Below are 13,640 nucleotides of genomic sequence, written 5' to 3'. Positions count from 1 at the left end.
TCTTATTTTTTGTCTATCTAATTCCTGTTTCCTTAATCATATGCTTTGAATTTGGTAATAATATGTGTGCTATTACACTAAGAAAACAAATACCTGGGATTTCAAAGTGTCTTATTTTATCTATAAGAACAATATAGAAGAATCTGGAATAAACACTGAGAGAATGTATACTTGTGCTTTGTTTTTCATTAGAAAAACATAAGATTTCTAGTGTCAAAAATTGTTTTTTGTGTCAAGACAAAGCGTTAATTGGAACTTCACCCCATATTCCAAAGACCTTCCCTAACTAAGACTATCTAAGGACTATTTACGAGGTGGTCAAAACCCTTTGGCCCATCACCCATAGCCGCCTGCTGGCATAAAAGAGAAAGATTCTTTTTTTTTTTTTTTTAAGATTTTATTTATTCAGAGAGAAAGCGAGACCAGGAGAAGGGACAGGGACAGTGAACGGGAGTCTCTAGCAGACTCTTCACTGAGCACAGAGCCCAACATGGGCCTCAACCCTACAACCACGAGATCATGACTTGGACAGAAACTAAGAATCAGATGTTCAACCAACTGGGCCAGCCAGGCACCTAAAAGAAAGAGATTCTTTATAGAACTTCATGGAAGTGGATTTTCCCATCCCTGTCCCTTGGAAAAGGAAATGGGGGTCCTTTGCCTCTCCACCCACCCCCAGCCACACAGAACACCCTGCTTTAAAAAAAGGGGGGGGGGGCTTCAACACCACCACTTGCATACAGAAGACAGGCATCTTAGTCCATGGCTGGATGATCTTAGGGAATGGGGCAAAAAACTGTTTCTGAGAGTACCTAAACTATCTTTCAAGATAGCATCTATCCCTGGAGAATAAGCAAACTGAGAAGCAAGCTTCACTTTGACCAGCTGACAGCAGGATAAAGATATCCTGGACCATGTGAATACCACAGAGGGGAGCCAGACTGGCACCATCTTGACAGAGCTCTGCCTACAGGGCGCTGGGGACCCAACAAAAAAAGCTCAGTGGGGTATAGAGCCAGAGCAAAGAATTGAGAGGGTGTCATAAGAGGTCAGCCAAAGAATACATTCCCCATGCAGGACAACGATCCCACAAACATTCCTGTGTGAAACCCAGTTTTGGTTCATCTGCCGCACAGAGAACAATGGCTCCAATTATACCAGTAGCAGCTAAGTTGGAAACTGTCACCATCTATCTCTCCTCCCTATTTAGCACCCGAACTCTGTAAGAGTCCAGAAGCAGCAGCCTTCTGAGTGGATACTAGGAATGAAGGAACAAAGTAGAGAATGAGGGGGAGACCCAGCCATGCCTCACTGCCCAACTACAGCACTGAGGGATCATGTCTTCTCTGAGCAGTGAGGTGGGGGGGGAGGGTGCTGACAGGGAGTGTTGGGGAAGGAGCTTCGATTAGATGAGGGATTGAAGTTTTTATATTGGATTGGGCTGTGCTATTTAAAACTTAAAGATGAGCCTGTTGGTTAACACTTTGACTAAAAAGCAGTCAGATCAGCCCAAGTTGTCACTAAGAAGGCCAAGAGGGGAAATCTGACCAAATATGATTAAGGACAGTCATGGCAGAAAAGTAAATGTTGTCTCTTGGTTAAACTCTACCAAGTTTAGCACATTTAATAAACCAGTTGAAAGTAGTAACAAGAAAACCACAAACGAGATGCTGAGTTAAATACAAGGAGCATATCCATTCATAGTCCATGCATCTAAGATTCCTTTCCAGTCAAATCCAGTTTCAATATACCTGCAACAGGGGGAAATGAGCTTATAAGAGGCCTAGGAATGGCTTATAAACCATTTAAATATTAATTATAAAAAATATATTTGAGAGTTGCTTTTATGTGAGAGCCAACTACTGCAAATGAAAAACGACCAAGCAACTGACGTAACCAGCAAGGCATCTTTATTAGCCATCGTCAATGTGGAAAGTGGTAGTTAAAGGCATATGAAGAATTAGAAGATATGGTTCCTATTCTTGGAATCAGCTGGATGAAATAAAATACTAGAGAAGAGAATAATACAGCAAAGTAAGTATAATCCAGGGCAATAATAAGAGTGAGAGACTATACTCACAGACAGAAATGCACACACATGAAGGTAGAAGCCCAGTGAAAAAGACTTACATGGTGACAAGAGAAGCAGATCATCCAGACAGAGGATCTTGAAAATGCTTTCCTTTTTATTTTATTTTATTTTATTTATTTATTTGACAGAGAGAGATCACAAGTAGGCAGGGAGGCAGGCAGAGAGAGAGGGAGAAGCAGGCTCCCCGCTGAGCAGAGAGAACCCGATTCGGGACTTGATCCCAGGACCCTGAGATCACGACCTGAGCCGAAGGCAGAGGCTCAACACACTGAGCCACCCATGCACCCTTTGAAAATGTTTTCCTGATGTAGATTATAAAAAGCTCAGCTACAAAACTCAGATCCATGGTAGTCAATGGAGATTTCCATTATATGAGCATCTGTTGGCAGTCTCATTATGGAAAAAAAATGAGCACATAAGAAATTGTTAAGTAGCCTTGCTGAGAATTTTACTGCTAGGAAGGATACCATTGGGAAATGGTTAGCAAGGATTTTTTTCCTTTTTTTCTGATCCAAAAGGAACAGTCACTTGGCAATCTAGACCTGTCAAGATGCTTAGGGAAAGTGGCAATGGTATGGTGGTATTTTAGACCTATAAAAACTAAAGGAAATAAATGGAAGTAGCCTGGACTTTAAGAAAATAAGTATGCCTAAAGCTGCATTAATGAAATAATGAAGACTGAAGTGCAACCTAATCAGAGAAACTATAGAGAATTTAGCTGACAAATGGATTTCTTTGAATTCAAGTTTGATGAGGACAAGGAGCCCTTTGTCTCTGAAACTCGGGCAGGAACTTTGCTCTCCACAATGAAACATGGCTTTGAATTTAGGTCTACCTATAAGACAATTCCTTGGTCTGGATTTCTTTTTCAACTACCTTTGCAATTCTAAGAAGACACTTCAGGGTATGTGGATCGGTTTGGTGGCATAAATGATGCATCTTTGGGGAGAAGCCTTTCTGCCTAATTTCCAGAAGTGCCGGTCATTACATAATTACCCTGTGCTTACTTGTTGCATTTTGGACGTGCTGTCCATAGTCAGGACACATTCCAAGAAGTTCTTCCATTCTTTGGGCAGGACAAACCATTTGAGAGAGAGGAAGAGAACACTCTGAACATTAGGGAAGGCTGTTCAGGTTAGATTTTTGACAGTTAGTACACATTAAGTTATGCTGACCCAGATATTCTGACTTCAAATGTTTTCCACATCCACTAGAAAATCCTGATATCAGCAAGCATGTGGCTTGGCAAGCTAGGAATATGAACCTGAGGTCCCATCAGGGTTCTTCATCATTTTAACATGATTCAGCTGTAGTTCGTAAGGCTGTACTCTTCTCCCACTTTGGGTGTGATCCTTGTTGGTACTTTCCCTTATAGCAGATACCTACACATGGTATCAGTCAGTGATACCTACACGTGGGGCCTTGATTTTTTTATCTGGCTGTTTACAGTGAGGAAGGTGATACTCTTTGTAAAGGGGTAGAGCCAACATCTAAATCATAGCTCTGAGTCCGATTATTTTCTGAAGAAAATAATGCTGTACTTCGGCAAAACGAGTTAGACTGTCCTTTTTACCGCAAGATGTAAGCTGTAGATTATAATGGACCTCTGAACAGTTCAAACCAAAATTATAACTTCTGATTAAGTAGTATGGCCTGGCCAGCTGAATCACCACTGTGGAAACCCATCCCTGAAGAATGTGGAGCCCAAGATGACATTGGTCACCATTGTGTGTAGAGACACTGTGATTCTTTTAATCCTTTTATTTAACTCTTTAGTGACCAAACTCTCCTCCAAATTCTGCAGCAAAAGCCCAATCAAAGCAAACAAGGAGGTGTGACCAGTCAGGAAATAACAAGTTCTGGGGAGCAATAAGCAGAGTTCATGGATTCCTTCCACAAATGTTTATGAGCATGTACCATGTGCCAGGCACTGGGAAAAGACCAGTGAATTACACACATGAGACTTGTATCTGATATGTCCAGAACCAATTATGCACTGTCCCAACTTTAGATCCCTGCACATTTGCACTTCAGATGTGATGAAAACTAATAAATGAACCACTTAGGATGTTTTTTATTGTAAGTAATAGAAAACCCAATTCATACCCTCAATAACAATAAAGTTAATTATTGGGTCATATAACTGAAAAGCTCAGAAATCATATAGACTATGGGGTTAGTTTCATTAAGGCTCTGACTCCAACGTTAGCTAATTCTCTTGACCTGTCCTTCCTCCAAGTGTCAGCTTTATTTTCAAGCTTGGTGACATGACGGTTAATTTTCTGTGTCAACCTAACTGGCCACCGGGTGACCAGATGAAATATTATTCCTGAGAGTGTCCATGAGGATGTCCCTCATGAAGATTTAGCATTTGAATCAGTAAAGCAGATTGCCTTCTACTACATCTGCGCATACCAAACAATCCACTGAGGACCTAACTAAGAGCAACAGGCAAAGGAAGGAGGAATTTAACTCTTCCTTTCTGCTTCACTACTTGAGCTCGGACATTTGGTCTCATCTTCTTCTGCCCTGAGATACCTACTACTGGCTCTTCTGGTTCTCAGGCCTTTGGGCTTAGACTGAATCATACCACCAGCTTTTCTGGGTCTACAGCTTGGAGATTTCTCAGCTTCCAAAAATCTCATGAGCCAAATTCCTATTAATTAATTAATTAATTATGCCTAAATTTTACATATATAAACACATATAAATTCTTTCCCTATATATTTTATAGTAACATAGCTATATCGTTATACATATCTTCTCTTGGTAATGTTTCTCTGGAGAACTCTGAATAAAACAGTGACAAAATGGAAACAAGTTTCAGGCTCCCATTTCCATACCACATCATCCATAAAAAGACAGAGAACCTTCCAAACAATGTTCTAAAGTCATAGGCTCTCCTCTGAATCAATCACAATAGACAAAAGGTTGATTGATTTAGGGCATTCAGGGTCCATGCCTGAACCTGGCAGTGGAGGGAATCCCAGCCAACTACACAACTGCTCTCCCAATGGTGAATGAATACGTGCTAAGAGAGAACCTCTAAAGTGAACCTGGGCATTCATCTCCAATGGCCAGTATTAGGAACACAAGATTTACCAAATGCTTCCTCCTTGGGCAGAGAACTGGTAAGTTGCAGATAAGGCACACACTCATCTCTGTTCACAGAAATCTCAGAATATGCAAGAGAGTTGAGATGAATTAATTATTTCTCAATAACATTTCCCTAGACATCCTGTAAAAGGTAAAAGTTATAATATCTGCTTCTGAGAACCTTAAAGGGTTTTCCAAGCTCATGACTCCCTCTTAATGAGATTCTGTCCTTCATTCACAGGCCTCAATATTTGAACAAAGTGACCTTGAAAAGTTGGCCACAGATGGCTAGTTTAAACCAAGAGTACCTGATTCAAAAGCTGCAATCTATTGACTGCCCTATAAGAAGGTCTAGCATAACAGCTCAGGGTGACAGTTATTCTCTATACTGGATGATGACTAATTGCCCCAGTCAGATCCTCACAGGGAGCTTGGATATAAGATCCAGATGTTAAGAAGTATAAAGAAATATGACCTTCCTTGCAAGCTAACAATTTAGCCTGGCATACTTTTACGGATATGGCAGAAGACACAAAACACCTGAGTCAGAGACAAAGACTTATTACCCAAAGCACAGCAAGTACATGAGCTTCATGCCTGCCCTGGTTCTCCTGGTCCCCCCACCCCCACCCCTCTGAGTCCCAAAAGGTTGACCCAGAGCAGCTACGTAATGCAATCTGCATCTCAGCTGAGGAAATCAGACTTGGGAAACTTAAGTCTTTTATATTGAGTTACTAATGAACCTGCCCTATCTTTGTCCCTGAGAGAGACATTACTATACTGAACAGAAGAATGCAGAAATGCAAGAGACCATGGAGAACTGTCTCCCAACAACAATATACAATAGAAAGCTGTAGAAACTGAGAGATGTACAAAGCATGGGCACCAAGTACTGACATGAGGCAGCAGAAGCCACAGGTAGAAAGAAAATAGGAAAGAAAACTCTTTCATAGCAACAGGAGAAATACGTAAAAAAAGAAAACCTTCGGGGCGCCTGGGTGGCTCAGTGGGTTGGGCCTCTGCCTTCGGTTTGGGTTGTGGTCTCAGGGTCCTGGGATCGAGCTCCGTGTCAGGCTCTCTGCTCGGCTGGGAGCCTGCTTCTTCCTCTCTCTCTGCCTGCCTCTCTGCCTCCTTGTGGTCTGTCGAATAAATGAATAAAATTTAAAAAAAAAAAAACCTTCATGGACTGGAAGCTTTATGATATTGATAAATATGAACTAGAATCATACTCCCTCACTGAAGTAGAATCATGTAGTATTTGTATAGCAGTTACCAGTGAGTGTGGGCAACAATCAATCCTGAAGAACATTTTGACTGAGAGTGGAATTTCTCACATGGTCCACTAAGGTACCCCCTCATCATAGGTCAGTAAGTCAAGCTAGAATCTCAGGATTGCTGGTTTCGTGGGAGATTGTGTCATGTAGATATGGGCTAAATACGGCAGGTGATTCACCTCAGAAAGTTAAGCTCTGGAAAACCATCTCTATCACAGTGCCATTTCTGTTAAAGAAATTGATTTTGCACTGTTTTTAGCTTCCTACATTTTATCTCTTACTTTGTATCTTAATCCAACCTTTTTCTCTAGACAAGAGGTATTTATTGTTATTTGTCAGTAGCAATAATAGCCAGGTGATTCTAGATATATCCTTGTTAAAGTCCACACAATTATCTCCAAGGGGAGTACATATTTATTTTAGACATTACCTTGGCCCCTGTTTTGTATTTGTCTAGTTATGCTTAGTTCATTGTACTTTATCTGCAAAAACACAAATATCTCACATTTTTCACATTATGTATACACTCGAAGCAGGCATCTTGAGTTGTTACTACCTCTTATTTATATTAAGTATTTTATTCACTTCCACAACAACAACAATAAAAAAAATACTTCCTGTTCATTGATAATTAGATGTTTTGCTTCATTTGGATTTCCTCCAAAGTCTTCTGTTCAGATTCAGCTCTTATAATTAATTATCCTCTTGCTGAACAACTGAAAACTGAAGTCTGACCAAAGTACATCTTATCCCACACAGATGTCCTAGTTATTCCACAAAAGGTTAATTAATCATAAGAGGTGCTTTGGAGCAGGAGGCGCTGGAAGAAATTCAGACCTAGTTTCTGGCAACATAGAAAAACCACCATCGTGCCCGTTGTTATTGAGCTCACACTGAGAGAATCATTTCAATGCAACAAAAATTCAACTGCACAAAATAGCTGGTGGATATAATATCATGCCTTAGATAATGGAGCATGCCACTTCCCAGTCACTGATGATTCAGAATCCCAGACTGCCTGTAAGGGAAGGTCAGCCCTGTTTATCCTCATTTAACAGAGGTGCCTGAAACTACTGAATCACAACAATGGCAAAGCAGTCTTCATTGTTCCCCTCTCTTTGGCTGAGTGCCATTTCATTTATGAATGAGCCCTCCTCTCCAGCCAAAACAGTCTACACACAGTCTTCCAAATACACCTTCCACTTTTTCAACCTGTGGTTTTAGTCAAGCAAATCCTTCCAAGTCCAGGAATAGCCTTGCCTTCTTCCACCATCTAACCAGAACCTATAATTTAGTCAAGAGCCATTTCAAATACTTCGTCCTCATAAACTTGTCCCTAGGACATTCTAATCCACAGGAAGTGTTTCCTCTTTTGACAAAGGGGCAGCTGAGGTACAGTAGAAGAAACAATGTCCTGGGCAAGAGAAAATATATGCAATATGGAGTCCATTATGTGTATAGCTTTGAGCAATTTGTCTAACTCCTGTGACCCTATGCTTTCTGTTCAATAAAAGAGTAACCAACTATTCTGTGGGTTTTCTCATGAAAATTAAATAGAATAAAGTATATGAAAATGTTCGTCATGTACCGCTCAGCACATATTTCTTGGCTTACCTGATCATTGACCATTCTTACATTTTCATTTTTTTGTGTTTTTCTGCCCTTTAATAAAAGATGTGACAGAATGTCACTGGGTGGTCCTTAAGGTAGTAACCATCAAAGTAGGCATCCTTAGGAGAATAACATGATGGTTCCATTTTTTCCAGGAACATGGATGTCATAAACTGTGTTTTAAAGAAATATGAGAAAACATTTCCTGACCTTGGGAAGGAAACTATTTGGGAGAGCAGAAAAGGAAAAGAGGTCAAGACTCTGAGACCAAGAATCTTTCCATGTCCAAGCATTGGAGGACCCATTTGTGGTATTGGAAGTAGCTGCAAATTGAACAGGAAGAGAGTCTACTACAGTGACTCAGGCTGCCAGACAGAGGATCCATAAGAGATAAGCTGGATTCTGGCTCCCCTCACCCAGGTCAGGTGTACTTTTGCCACCAGCACACTCTCTAGACAGTGAGAGAGGCTGTGTATGGATATCTAGGTCCCTTGGGAGTCAGAAAGGAAGGCTCTGTATTCTGTAGGAGGAGGAGAAGTGATGCTCTGGTAGCAGCTATAAATTTTCCCGTGTGTCTCATAAATGATAAGTATGCCTTTTCTCCCTAATTGGACTCTAAGCTCCTGGGGACCAGAAACTTGTTTTACATTTTTTTAATATATTTTCTTCAGGACCTGGCCCAGAGAGTAGAGTCCAGTTTGCTTCCACAGGCCTCTTTGGATGAGCCATTTTTCTCCTTCCCTCAGTCTCCTATCCCTTGTTTATTGTTTATCAGGGCTTAAACCATATTAAAGTGGATTCTAAATCAATGTTGAAGGTCCTAGATGGCTAATGTTTTCCCTTGCTGAATGATTAACTTCATTTCTCTTGGAAGCTCCTCTGAAACAGAGAATCAATGAGTTCAAAGCAAGGAGAGAGGACAAAGGAAGCGAGAAAGAGGCAGTGGTATGTGACTCTGGCCTGAGAGCAAAAAGTGTGACTTGTCTTTCAACAAGATTCTGTGAGCAAGATGGCAACTCTAGTTTACAGAGACAGCAAGGAAGCAATATTGCTTCTGGGGAGAGTCAGATCTTCATGACCTCCTTGACTACCATGTTTATTTAGTTCTCTTGTAGGAGTCCATCTTGAATGGGAAGTATAAGGAAGATTTCCTTCCTGTCCAAGATGTCAACCTATAAAACACATTGATTGAAATAGATAACAGTTTGCATTCAAAGCACATTTATTCAAGGGTTCAAATCTCTTTGCAATAGAAATAACATTCTTCATTCTTCAGAAATAATAAGGTACTTATCAATTATCTTCATTTTAAAGATGCCAAAACTGAGTCAGTAAAGTCAAATATCAAGTTCAGCCGAATAGAATTAGAACCCAATTCCATCCTTTTTATATATATAATTATTATAATTATTATCATTCAAAGGCATTTCTGATGCTAACACAGCCCACTGTGCAGAATTCAGCCAGCACCTGAAATGCAGCCAGGGAGACAATGTTTAATAAAAAATAATTCTGAGACCACAGCATTCCCAGTTTTTGAAAGCCTTAAAATAAATCCCAAATTTATTCATAATGGAAATAAATCACAGAATCCAAGGTAAAAAATTATTTCCACAGCTGCTCCAATAAACATCAGAAAAGGCCTTGCCAACTCCTGACTATTCAGGCTACTGTTGTACAAAAGAAGAGGTTTGTTTTTTGTTTTTTTTTTTTTCAAAGAATAACCCTTTCTGGTCCTCATGAAAAGCTAATAAGCAGGCATTGTCAGGTTCTAAAAAGAACATGTTCAATTTCAAGTCTTCTCCCAACCTCCTGGTTATATTTACTCATTTTCTCGATTAGCAGGTGTTTGAAGCCCTGAGAAATGTTCTCACTACTCTAATTTTATAGTCAATGACATACATACAAATATAGAGATAGAGATCAAAAGAGATATAGAGACAGATATTTATCTTGTCGATCTCCCTAACTAGATTGCTAGGCTGTTCATGACTCCTAACTGGAGTGAGAGTCTTTCTATAATCTCCCAGGTAGATAACTACTATGGTTTGCTCATGGAGAGGCCTGCAAAAATGCATGTTAACTGATGACTCAATGTAGATATCCAAGCTACTTCTAACTGGATGAAAAAGTAATGGTGAGCTCAAGAAATCATCCCACCCCATTACCCTTCCAATTGTAAAAAAACAAAACAAAACAAAAACAGTGCTCCAAATTACAGAGACAGTAAAAAGAGCTCTCCAGGCGAAGGGTTTCCAGGGGAAGAGAGTACGGTGGGTAGGAAGGAGTGTGGGGATTATGCACAGGTGGAGCACAGACGATTTTTAGGTAATGCTTGAACGAGGCAGGGATTAGAGGTGCAAACCTCCCACACTGATGAAAACCCACTTTGACTCCCTAAAAACTTAACCACCAATAATCTGATCTACTGTTGACCAGAAACTTTAACGATAATATAAGCAATTAACACGTATTTTTGTATGTTCTATGTATTATATACTGTATTCTCACAATATAGTAAACTAGAGTGAAGAAAACGTTATAAAAATCACAAGGAAAATATATTTATGGTAATGTATTTATCAAAAGAAAAAAAAAAGTCTCTGTATAAGTGGACCCGTGCAGTTCCAACCTGTGTTGTTCAAAGGTTCAAATATATAATGATGAATACACGTCATTGTGCATTTTCCCAAACCACAGAATGTGCAACACCAAGAGAGAACCCGTATAAACTATGGACTCTGGGTGACAGTGATGTGTCAATGTACATTTCTTCATTCTAACAAATGCATCACTCTGGTGCGGGATGCTGACCATGGAGGAGATGTGCATGTGCAGGGCATGGAAATTCTTTGTACCTTCCTCTCGATTTTGCTATCACCCTAAAAGCACTCTTTTCAAAAAATGGCCTTTTCTTTTTTTAAAGAAAAATCGTTTTTCTTTAAAAAATAAATAAAATAAAATAAAATATTTTTTTTTATTTATTTGAGAGAGAAGGAGAACATGCAGAGGAGAGGGAGAAGCAGACTCCTTGCGGAGCAGGAAGCCCAGTGTGGGGCTGGAGCCTAGGACCCTGAGATCATGATCTGAGCCAAAGGCAGCCGCTTAACCAACTGAGCCACACAGGCACCCCAGGCTTTTTCTTTCTTTTTAAGTGCTCCTTCCTAATTCTATGCAAAGGTGGAATAGCAACCCCTTGGGCCATAGTGGCAGATGTTGGAGGTTTCCACTCAAAGATTTAAAGTGAAAGAATTGCAGCTATAGTGGGTACCAGAGAAATCTGGATGGAAGGGACTAATTCTGTCTCTTACCAGACGGGTGTACTTGAGCAAGTTACCTAAATCTCTCTAAGCCTTACCTTCCTCATCTGTAAAATAGGTGGGACAGCCGCTTTGCTGCGAGGATTAAATATTGTGCTGACATGAATTGAGCCTTCAATTAACGTGAGTTTCTTGGTCTTTCTGACTCCTTCTCTCCCAAGGCACAGTTTTCCCATAAAAGTGCAGGTGAGGTAAATCACTATATGACTTCCCCTTCTCTCCATCACTGTATTTCTCGACTTCTAAAAATCCACGTGCCCCTTGATCATGCAAAGTTGATCTTTCCCAACCTCCCTGTTGAGTTTTATAGCTTGAACCGCCCCCACCCCCAAGACAGGCTGGAAAATTAAAAAGGCAAAGAGGACACAAATATTCCCCAAACGTCTCTCTGAACCACAGGGAGTGCAGTGGACAAGCCCACATGTCTGCGTGTGGATGAGTGTGGGTATGTTGTAGAGCGAAATTTTCATTTACTGTTCTCAGGTTACTAAGCCACTGCCATAAGAATTCAATTATTCCCAGAAGTCAGAGACAAGTCGAGTCAGCTGTTTTGCTTAAAGGAGCAAGACACAACTTAAAGCCCCAAACAAAAAACTTGGGAAAGAAGAAATTGTTTCGGTGGCTAAACAGTCACTAACGTTCTTGCCAGCAGTCTGAGATCAGCTTCTGACCACCTGGTTATTTTTAAAAAAAAAAAGCAAATGACACATCTCTTCGCTTTGTCATTGATCAGTAAGCCAACAAGCTCCGTGCCTGCGATCGTCTGCACTGGACAAGGCGGACCCAGGGAGGCAGGAAGGGAGGGAGGGAGAAGAGCCGGGAGGAAGTGAAACAGGTATTTCGTAGACTTCCTTTTCTTTTTATTCTGTCTGCATCCTGGCAGGAATCTGCCAGACTTGTACAAATGCATTACCCAATTTGTACCATTTGTCAGACAAAGGGAGCCTTGGGGCCCCAGGTATCTGTGGCATGGTGCAGGTGAAGCAATGGCCAGAAAACACATCCATGATCATCTGTTAGTCGGGAGCAGGAAGCAGGGAGGCGGCCATGGGTACAGAACGCCTCCAAAGGAGTCTGAGTGCGAACTGTCAGGGAGACTTTGAAAAAAGTTTTTTTGCTTTGTTTTTTTAAAAGGAAAGAAAAAAAATGTGATATGCAAGATAATTTTAATATATGTCAAGAAAGGGAGAGCTCTATGACCTACCAGCAACTGTATGTCTTGGTTACCTTTTGTCCTATTCTGCAATTTCATTTTCTTGGTATAAGCTACATTCTTCTAAATTGATTTGGTCCAATGCCAATCAACATACACGCGCATATATAGCCATATTTAAAGAGACTAAATAACCTTTTCAGTCATAAAATCTGGGCAACAGTAGATATCAGACATCTCAGGGTAACCTTCTAAGATTTGCAGCTTTTCTCTTTCTGACACATACCATTTAACACATGTAGGTCATTCTCTGGCAAAGAAAGCAGAGATCAGCAACTGCCTTATCTGAAAAACTCATAGGCATTAATTTCTAACAAAGCTAACCTATCGTGTGGCAATACAATACACCCAGACATCCACAGAGGTGTGCGTGCACACACACACACACACACACACACACACACACACTGCAATTCTGCTCTACAAGCCTGTAGTGCTTCCTGCCTGGGTCTGGGAGAAACAGACTAAACACACTCACCCACATTGACGTTTTCTGTACAACAACCTGATTGGAACCAGTCTCACTTTTCATTCTGTTCTCTGAGCCATCTTCCAAAAAGAAAATCCACTTGTACAAGGCAAGTGTGGAGCAACGTCTATAAATAGATACTGGGGCTCAATGAACTCTTTGTCTTTGACCTGATTAAAGGCAGCAAAATTGGGAAACATAGTGGTTCCCTCTTTTAACTGTGTCTGGTTGTCATTTCTCCGTGTTTACTGCTAAGGATATAAGACAAACCAGACAGACCCAGTGTCGCTCTCATCGAATTTACAGGGCGGTGGCTGAAACAAACAAGTCAAAGGCAATTTCAGGACAGTGTGATAAGCCCTGGAAGAGGAGTTAAGTAAAGGATGCCGCTGGAGTGCAAAGGGGACCGGCTACCCTGGAAGGTGATTCAGAGTCAGCCTGAGGAGGGACTGGAAAGGGAGACCATAGTCAGGAAGGAGAGCCCAGTAGGTGTCCCAGTGGTCTCTGGGCCTGAGCTGTATGAATTTCACAGGGACCCGCTGACCTGTAGGGCTGATCAGATCAT

At 40.9% G+C, this 13,640-nt stretch overlaps 1 long non-coding RNA gene across 1 annotated transcript in view; it reads right to left on the bottom strand.

Moving 5' to 3' along the window:
* LOC131827522 (uncharacterized) overlaps positions 1–13,169 on the bottom strand; it is a 39,405-nt gene extending 26,236 nt beyond the window's left edge. The window contains exons 1-2 of the long non-coding RNA XR_009352042.1: positions 13,085–13,169; positions 6,172–6,327 (exon numbers count right to left, since the gene is read on the bottom strand). This is a non-coding gene — a long non-coding RNA (uncharacterized LOC131827522). The remainder of the gene's footprint in view (positions 1–6,171; positions 6,328–13,084) is intronic.
* Between the last annotated feature and the right edge of the window lie 471 nt (positions 13,170–13,640).

The sequence above is a fragment of the Mustela lutreola genome, chromosome 3 (genome assembly GCF_030435805.1).
Source record: "Mustela lutreola isolate mMusLut2 chromosome 3, mMusLut2.pri, whole genome shotgun sequence".
NCBI lineage: Eukaryota > Metazoa > Chordata > Mammalia > Carnivora > Mustelidae > Mustela > Mustela lutreola.
The sequence above is the reverse complement of the archived record's forward strand: the minus strand, read 5'-3'. Positions and strand labels throughout refer to the sequence as shown.